This window comes from Labeo rohita, chromosome 16 (assembly GCF_022985175.1).
Source record: "Labeo rohita strain BAU-BD-2019 chromosome 16, IGBB_LRoh.1.0, whole genome shotgun sequence".
In the NCBI taxonomy this organism is placed as follows: domain Eukaryota; kingdom Metazoa; phylum Chordata; class Actinopteri; order Cypriniformes; family Cyprinidae; genus Labeo; species Labeo rohita.
In genome coordinates, this window is record NC_066884.1 from 36,178,935 (window position 1) to 36,189,675 (window position 10,741).

Genomic DNA, 10,741 nt, shown 5'->3' on the forward strand with positions numbered 1-10,741 from the left:
AAGCAGTGAGGCTATGTCGATTAGCATTGCATTATAACATACTTTATTATAATGAAAATTATAATAATAATTATAATAAGAACTCATATATTGTCGTAGTCATGTGCCTATTAGTCATGATGAATCAATGAAAGCAGTTAAATCTTCTGTTTATTCAGCTGCAGTGATCTGGATTTCCTGGATATCTTCTGTGGAGCGTATTTGGAGTTTCTGCGCAAGAGCGCCCTCTGGCTTTAGGATGGAGATTTATTACTGATTGCAGAACTGTGCTACACTGACAAGATGCGCATGACTATTGCAGCTTTTGCCTAAGCATCGAGTGCAATTTCATTGCAATTTATCGCAATTTGTCATCTACCTTTGGTCTATAATTAATTTTCTGGCGCTATTTGAATAGTTTCCCATTAAATGTATTATTATATTTTGATTGGTTACATGTTTGTTATGGGCAGTTTCAAATGGTGTTTTGAGACTGTCTTTGGTACGGCACAGTTTTAAGACAGCCTGGTCTCATTGTTTATATGTGGGTATTATTACAAAATGTTTACAAGCACAAAATGTGCATTTTTGTACACTTTTGTTGATGCTGAAACATACAGTTTGGATGTATTACGTTCAAAACAAACAAACAAAAAAAATTCACTAAAATATGTCAAATATTTACAAATATTTTATCTCATTAATATATTTGTATCAATGCATTTTTATAGTTGTATTGATAACAGATTTAGATTTTATAGCAAATATACCAAGATATAAAATGTAATAGACCAAAAAATGCAGGAAAATGTTCATTTTAGTAACAATATAGCATTAAAAATATATTTTTTACAGTCGCTAGTCCCACTCCTACCTCTGAACCTAACCATAACTATGTCTGTACAGTATCAAGAAAAACATAACAGAAAAATAAGTTCAATTCCAATAATTTTTTTATAATTATTATTTATTGTCAAATATCAAAAGCAGTCCAAATGACGATGCATTGCAGTCACAGTCCTCTCTGGCGGAATACGGAAGGTTTGGAATTTAAGTTGTTAATCGCTGAAAATGTTATCCAGATTATTGTTCTGACTGTGCATTTCTCATTCAAACACAACTCACCAGAAACATGGCATGCTGCAATCTGTGACAATGCAGGCAAAAGCCAATGAACGTTTGATTTTTTTGTCGTAAAGCTTCTTGATGCGCCAACTTTTGAATTTGTAACCAGCACGTTTTACTGCTTATGGTCGCTGCTCAGGATGAAGATAATGATCGCTGAATAAAGGCTTGGATTTGGTTCTGTTCCTTGCAGTCGTATGGAGCTGAAGATGTGGATTACAGTGCACACATGAAATTGATCGTTTTGTGTTTATGTTGCATTTTTGGTGTATTTTATGGTTCTGTTGTCAGTCACAGCATGTTGGAGAGACACCTTTTTGTCCCATGGCAAACAAAGTAAATATATGATAAGTAATGGTTAAACAATTGCAGAAATATTATTTATTTTAAAGTGTAGTCTTGTTTAACATTATGTATTTTATCGAAATTAGTTGGCAGCACAAATCACACCGAACGAAATATTATCATTTCATATTAGGTAAATGAGTAAGCTTCATTTAATAATAGAATTGAAGTAGGCGCCAATAGCCTTGTGGTTAGTGTGCTGACACATACAGCACAACTGCCCTCATGGCGACCCGAGTTTGATTCCCATCTTGAGGTCTTTTGCCGATCCTGCTCCCCTCTCTCCACCTAATACTTTCCTGTCATCTCTTCACTGTCCTATTTGAATAAAAAAGTAACAAAAGCCCCAAAACAATTAATAACAAAAATAAATAAATGGAATTGAAAAGATAATGTCACTGATATGATAAAAAGTTAATGCCACAATTTCAATATTCATAAGGATTGATTGTAAAGGTGTCATCAGTATGCCAGTATTGTGTTAAAATGCTGAAAATACGCCAGTATTGTACGTTTTAGTGCCTGTGAAAATGTAAGTAAATGTACGTTGTGTAGAACCACATTTTACGTAAAATACATACAAATTTTCTTGAGAAAATGCTCAGCAGTGGTGTTCACTGATGGATTTACACATGGTTTTTTTCTTGAAGGCTTTTTAAACACCAGAGACATGGAAACTACATTAAAAACTTGATTTTCACCACAGGGGGTCTTTAAGTTAAATCATGGCCCCAGTTTTTAACAAGGAAATGAATTACAACACAGCCATGATTTAACTAAAATGAGATATTGAACTAATGAGTATAACATACCATGGCCACAAATGAATAGGTCATGGGAACTAATTCTTAATTTGAATATTTCTTCTGCATGTCATATGTGGGTCTCTGTTCTCGATTCAGATTCAATATCAAGTCCAAATGATTTGGTCCATGATATTAAAACTCAGACAACAACACTGACACTGACTGTACCAAGCATATGTTGTTTTAGTCACAACACGGCATAGCACTTCTGATGTGTTTTATCCCAGATTCACTGAGAATACTGCAGACAGTCAAATGCATCATGAATGTCATTGGAGGATCTCAAAAGAACCCGATATCAAGATATTTGAAGTTCATTTAGATTCAGACATGAGCGAAAGTGGTAATGCCCAAGTGTTTTACACACTATTTTAGTAATATTTGTTTTATATATTTTAGCACTGTCAATTATTATCACCTCTGAATCTTTGTGAGGAGTCACCGCCTCGGTCTCGTCTGCGGTTGAGGGCACTACATTAAAAGTAATGTGTTCAGCCATTTGATCACGCTTTGAAATGTTAGTAGTGTGAAATCTGAATGTGATCCATCTTCAAAACAAGCAGCAGTGGGCAGCGTGTGTTGTGATTGGAGAGAGAAGTGTTTACCCTTGTGCTGGACCGCAGTCTCTGCAAGCAAGAGGTTTTCTCTGGCAGGAATGGCCCCACGCAGCCCAAATAAAGTGGCGGATGATTTGAAAAAAAAAAGAAAAAGAGGTTGAGTAAGTTTCTGTCACCCTGAGCGCTCCAGCTGCCTGGCCCCCAAACGCCGAATGAAAACATGAGCGCCCTCGCGGGGCTCTGAGTCAATACTGCCTCCTTCCGCTGGCGGACGCTCGCAGCTGCTTTTGTAATCACAGGAAAACCTATCAGCAGAGCTGAACCAATAGTCACAAACGCATACACACAGTCACTCTTGTAAATGCACAATGCTATCATCAGACGCTATTAACTGAGTCACATCTTTCAGCAGTGTGACAGTAGCGCGGCCGTTTAGCTTTTCCAAGTTAACTATTTTTTCCAAGTGAGCGATGTGAGGCACAATCAAAGTGTGAGGCAATAATCAAACACACCTCAGTCACAGTCTAGACTGTGTCGTTTTTAAATAGGGCTGGGAAGTCTGATGAATTTTTAGTGAGTAGATTTGTTTGAATGGTTCATTTTAGTTGGAGAGGTAAAAAAAAAACATTCATTCGAATCATCTCTACAGTTGTGTGTCTGGAAATCCTTGTGTCATATTTTATGACTAAAATTAACTATTATGAATAAATATTTAGTGTATAACCATGTTTTTGATTCAGCTATATTTGGTGAAAACAGTCTGGTCTGGTGTAAGATTTACTTTGAAACAATTTACTAATTTTGCTATTTGAAATTGCTAGCGAATTTCACAAATTATTACTAAGAAATAGCAACACATTGAATTAAACGTTAAATTTTGAAGTAGAAAGACTGAAATCTATCTGTCATTTTACTAAAAACTAAACTCATACATGTGTATATGTTTGAGTTCAGTGTTAGTTTCAGTAGTTTAGTGTTTTGTCACTTTAAGTATTAATATATTAGTTCATGTGTAAGATAAATACTGATCTTGTTAACAAAATCATATAATCTGCTAATTATATAATTAAAGAGATGATGCCTCTTGTATTATTATTATAATAATCAAAAACACACTGGTTTGTAAAGCAAATAGTTTTACCACTTGCACTTTCTTATTCTTTTGGTTTCTTATATAGAGGCTAATAAATCTCTAAAGGAAACCAATTTCTGAATAAAAAAGGTAATTGTGATTTTTTTATCTCACAATTCTGACTTTATAACTCGCAATTGTGAGTTTACATCTCACAGTTCTGATTTGTTTCCCAGAACTGCATGATACAAACCTGCAATTCAGATTTTTTTCTCATAATTGCGAGAAATAAACTCACAAGTCTGACTTTCTTCTCACAGTTTTGAATTTTTTCTTGTAATTAAGAGCTTGTATTTCCTTGGAATTCAGATTTTTCTTGAAGTTGCAAGTTTATATCTCACAATTCTGACTTTTTCCTCGCAATTGATCCTTTGCCAGGAGTTTGATTGACAAGCGATGCGACCAATCATAACGGTAAATCTGTCATTTGATCCGACTAACAAACCAGACTTGACTGTAGACTTACATCAGTGAATCTGAACTTGAAAAATGGTATGGATTTACATCTTTCTGCGATTGAAACAAAATACCTTCTGATGTTCATTCATATTTGTGACCCTGGACCAGAAAACCAGTATTTAGTCAAAATTATCGATTGCACAACTTTTAACTTTTAATTTTTTGCACCCTCAGATTCCAGATTTTCAAATAGTTGTATCCCAAATATTGTCCTATCCTAACAAACCACACATTAATGGAAAGCTTATTTATTCAGCTTTTAGATTATGTATATTTAAAAAAATTGACCCTTATGACTGGTTTTGTGGTCCATGGTCACATTTATTTTATGCTATAAAGTTCAATGCTTTGGGGAAAAAACAAAAAACAAAAACTTTTTCCTTACAATTATGAGTTATATCTTACATTTCTGACTTTATAACTCAAAATTGCGACTTTATGTCACTTTATGATGTAAACTTGTAATTGTGTCACAATTACCTTTTTTTTTTTTTTTAATTCAGTGTTGGAAATGGGCTTCCGTAATGTGTAGCTTATTTCTGAGTTGCAAAAAAAAAAAACTTTTTTTTTCTTAAATGTAGGATAGGTGAGTTCAGAGAGGCTAACAACAGCTAGCTTTGAAAGCATAAAATTCCACCCTCCCTGCAAATCATTCTCCAAAGTCATGCCTCCTCCAATTACATAAACGGTACAGGCAGACCAGAGGCTAACCAGCGACACGATGAGAGACAGCTGAATGCAACGCTGTCAGATTACCTTATGTCTCATTCATTCGGTGAGAAAACATTACAGTACAAAGTGGATAATATTACAATAATAACGCATTCATTTTTTGCTCTGTCTGCAATAGCGTAAAGGAACGCGCTGATGACGTATACTTACAAATACTTACAATGGCAGGCAGGTAGGACAGCCTATTGCAGCACTCAGACTGAGGGATATGATTGGACAAGCATTTTATGGTTATATATAAATACATATAAATGCATTAAGACCACTTAACTTCGGGATGTGAAGAGACATTCAGCCAGGATAACAAAAAAAGTTTTTGAACCAAATCACCTACCCTACTATTTAGCCAAAATATCAAAAAATTGTAAAATCAAGAAAGATTTTCTAGACAAGTGAAAATTATTGTCAAAATTAGAGTTTTTGCTTGAAACAAGTAAAATAATCTGCAAATGGGGTAAGCAAAATAATCTTGTTTTCTGCTTGAAATAAGATTTTTTTGCTTACCCCATTGGCAGATTATTTTGCTTGTTCTAAGCAAAAACTCACTTAAATTTGATGTCTTTTTTTTTGCTTGTCTAGAAAATCCTTCTTGATTTAAGAAGTTTTGGATACTTTGGCTGGAAACAAGACAAAAAAATCAAAAAAGTAAGAAAAGCATTTTATTTGCATTGCAGTTTTAAAGCAGTTTCCCCAAAACTATTTATTGTACATGACTTACTGGCAACATAGACAAATAATCAGACGTCTGGACAACGACGTCCACATAGACGCGTACGTGAGTCATGCGGTTACGTGTGCGCACAAATTCCCCAAACTCTCACGATGACACGCGCACTGCTGTTTATACTTTCATTATTTAAAGCACAATATTCCCCGTTTCCCAGTAAAATTCAGAAGCACTGACACAGTGAGTGATTCACAAAACTGTAATGATATCATTGAGTCTGAAAACGGCAGCATGACTAATGTTCGCAGACACCGGTGCCATTGTGTGTGACATCATCACTGTAAGAGCAGGCTGATCTGTTGCAAGGTATTCACATCTTAATTCCAAAATTTTATACCATGTGTTGGCTGTCTCAAAGAAGGATGAGTGTTCTCTTGGCAAGTGTGAATGTTTTCCAGATAAAAACTCACATAAACACAAAAAGGAGTGAGGGAAGAAAAACAGACAGACAGACACACAGACAGACACACAGACACACAGACAGACAGACAGAACATGAGTCATTTAGTCGTGACATTACCACATATGAAATATATGTGCTATGACTAGTGAAATAGACCGGTCTCAAGGTAGATGCGAGTAAATTTGAGGGTGACATCATCATGTAAAGAACGTCTGCTGCTTTATCTCTGACAAAGTTCCTGAGCTGTTCGCTCACACTGCATCTTTAGTCACGGCAGGAAATCGACTGCACTGGCCAGTTAGTTAGCACTACACCATCACAATTACATGCTGAATTGAACTCAATCAACACCATTTGTGGCATAATGTGGATTATCACAAAAATAAGTAAGATCTGCTATAATTAGAACTGGAGCTAATTTGTGTATGTTAATATACTTACTGTTTTTATTATGGCCACAAGACGCAGACAATATGCTCATTAATTTTAGTGTGAAAAATTAACCTTATCTCTATAAAGACAAGTCCAATTTTTTAACTCACATAAACATAAACCTGAAAATGACTGCAAAAAAAGCTAGCTCAAATAATACACAAGAATTAATTACCAATTCGTATACAAAATTAAACAATTAATGTAAATAGTTTGAAACGATTAAAAAACATTATTTTAGTATTAAATTAGGTAATGCTTTACAATAAGGTTCCGTATTAACTAACATGAATGAACAATGAACAATACATTTATTACAATATTTACTCATTTGTTAATGTTAGTTAATGAAAATACAGTCATTCATTGTTTGTTCATGTTAGTTCACAGTGCATTAACTAATGTTAACAAGAACAACTTGATTTTAATAATCCATTAGTAAATGTTGAAATTAATTGATAAATGCTGTAGAAATATTGTTATTCTTAGTTTATTTTAACTAATGTTAACTAATGAACCTTATTGTAAAGTGTTAACTTAATTTATATATGATTATGGTATTTATTAAATTGCTGAATTAGGTTTTATTTTCATATTTTTCAGTTTTATTTTTAATTTTAGTTTTTCTATTATTTTAATGTCTATATAGTACTTAAACTTAAGTTCTTTATTTCTTTTTTTTAAATAAAGTTTTAAAGTTAAAAAAATTATTCCTATTATAAGATTTAAATTTATGATTTAAAATCTTTTTAAAAAATGGCCCTCTTAGCTTGTATTATTAGTTCCTCACTGTAGCGAACCTTACCTCAACCTATTTTTTAATTAGGGATGTCTCAAAATGTTCTTTTGTGTGTGTGAATCAACATTACGCTACAAATATGCTGTTCGAGTTGAACACAAAATATCTTTAAAGGATTTGCTGACCTAGAAAAACAAACTTGTGTCATGATTTACACAAGGCTATTATATGACTTCAGAAAACTTGGCACACTAGATATTTAGACTATGATGATGGTTTATTCTCCTTATTAATTTCCATAGTGCATATTCTGTAATAGTCTCCACAGAAAAAAAAAAAAAAGTAAGTCATACCAGTTGGAGAAAGCCGATGTGGGTGAATAAATAATGACAGAACATTTTTGGATGAGCTATCCCTTTAAGATCCCTTTTTCCTACATTTGGGTTTGTTTTCATTGTTGCTCTCCACAGTAAAACAGCCATATTAGCTTGTTTATGCGGTTACCGCTAAATGCATAATGGAACCAGCTATTTTTTAGGGCTTTTTAATGTTGTACTCGCAGTTATTAAGCCTATCCGTAAGAAACAGGAAAAGGCCAATTGGATTAGGACAATTATGATGAGCTCAGCTAAAGCTGCTTCCTAATGGCCTCGTGCAGTGGAGCTGCTCCTCGGGGAGAGGCCTGGCGCTCGTATAGGGAGATAAGTCAGCGTGGAGCTCGGCTTACGCTAGCTCTCAAATGCCCATGAGAAAGCAGGAGGTAATACGTTTTCATCATGTGCATATACACTATAACGTAGCCTACGGGAACTCTCGCTGCGTAATTTTGAGAGGCCCTGCGAGGCCACTGACAAACAGAGGATGACAATTAAAAGCATCGATGTCTTTGAGCTCAGGGGTGGCCTTCTTGTGCCAGCTACGGCTACACAGAACTGCCTTGAATATGGGAAGTCCCACACTCCCAGAAACATCGTACAGCTCTGCTGCGTCGGCACTCGAGACTGTAATAGCGTGAAAATGGAAAAGCCATAATAGGAGGGCAAAGTCAGCACTGGGGGTTTGGAGTGCATGGGATCATGGGAAGAATAATTTGGGGTATGGGAACAGAATGTCTGGAATAATTACGAGTGTGGTAGTACTACCGTAGGGCTTTTTGCACCCCCGTAATTTAACATGGACATGAAAGCATGAATTAACACATAGGGAGACGTCCAGTGTTGGGGATGACATAATGTGAGTTACATAATCAGATTACTTTTTCAAGTAACTAGTAAAGTAATGCATTACTTTGTAATTTTCAGGAAAATATCCAAGTTACTTTTTCAAATAAGTAATGCCAGTTATTTTATTTTCTCATTTACTGACTGACGGCTCTCATGTTGCCTTGTTTAGAGAAATTGGGAGTAAGTGCAGAGGTGTTGTGTGCGCTAACATGATGTTACTGTAGTTCTAGAGTAAATGTGAACATGCATTTACTCACTTGCACAAAAACAGATTCAGAATTCCTCAAAATGAATATAAACTGTGAAATGCAAACCTGCAATAATTAAATGTTAAATAGCACAAATGTTCTTTATGTATTTAATCCCATTTTATTAACCAGTGTCTTTGCTGCTGACCTTTGATGATCCAATTCAACCATACTAATAAGCAAAATGGCTTTAGATAAACATAACATTTGTGTTTCATTTTTTAAAAGTGGATTGCTAAAGAATGTTGAACTTTCTTCTTCTGCGTCCTATTCTTCATGCAATCCAGAATGGCAGCACGGCTGAAGGGTTTGTTTGAGCGGCGTCCTCTACTGTACAGATGTGGATTTACATCCATTTCATTTTTGGTGTGAAAGGGCTTTTAAATTTGCTAAAATAGAACTTTTTTTATATAAAAACAAACAAGCAAGCCCAGCCCAGATTTAAAAAAGTTGTTCACTTCCAGAATAAAAATTTACAGATAATTTACTCACCCCCTTGTTATCCAAGATGTTCATGTCTTTCTTCCTTTAGTCGCAAAGAATGTAAACATTTAAGGATTCCTCTCCATATAATGAACTTCTATGGTTGCCCCCGAGTTTGAACTTCCAAAATGCAGTTTAAATGCAGCTTCAAAGGGCTCTAAACGATCCCAGCCAAGGAAGAAGGCTCTTATCTAGCGAAATGAACAGTTTGTTTCTAAAAAAAATGACAGTTTTTATACTTTTTAACCTCAAATGCTCGTCTTGTCTAGCTCTGCGTGAACTCTGTGTATTCCGGGCCAAGACAGTTAGGGTATGTCGAAAAATTCCCATCTCATTTTCTCCTCCAACTTCAAAATCTCCCTATACATCGCTGCAGAAGTACCGACCCAGTGTTTACAAAGTGAACATGCAAAGAAGATCAGACACCCTTTACAAAAAAAAGGTAAAACAGTGATGGAGGATGATTTTGAAGTTGGAGAAGAAAACGAGATGGGAGTTTTTCGACATACCCTAACTGTATTGAACCGGAATACACAGAGTTAATGCAGAGCTAATTTTTAGAAAATCGTTTTGCTAGATAAGACCCTACTTTCTCGGCGGATTGTTTAGAGCCCCTTGAAGTTGCACTGAAACTGCATTTTAGAAAGTTCAAACTCGAAGTCTATATGGAGAGAAATCCTGAAATGTTTTCCTCAAAAAACATAATTTATTTATGACTGAAGAAGGAAAGACATGAAAGGTGTGAGTAAATTAAATATTATAATATTTTTTTGTTTTGGAAGTGAACTTCTCCTTTAAACAGTAAAGCAAAAGTTATGTAATTAGTTACTTTTTAAGGGGGTGAAGTAAATATTGTAATGCATTGTTTTTAAAAGTAACTTTCCCCAACATTGGATATGACTTGCTTAATTTAAAAATAGACACTTCAAGCACTTCAAGCCATAGATATATTTTTCATGTCTGGGTGTCAAGTCTTCACTGAGTTTTCCATTTCCATTTTAGAAAGAAGTTCACAGATACAGCAGAAAGCGCACATTCTTTGTTTTCTTTATTTTAAAAAAGCAATGTCTTATTATTAAATATTGTGAGTATAAAAAATAAAAGTAGACCTTTTGCAGTTTAAAATGACATATTACTTTTATTTGTATGATCAAAAGTGATGGAGCATTTTAAGTTTTTTTTCCACCTTCATCAGTAAAAAATGCAAGTGATAGTGTTCAAGTTGCTATTTTCATACTTCTTTAATATTTTTTTAGTCAATATTAAATTACTGAAAGAACTATGAGTTTCACTTGGAAGTAATTAATAATCTGATTACTTTTTACATGCAGTAATCAATGTAATCAAATTG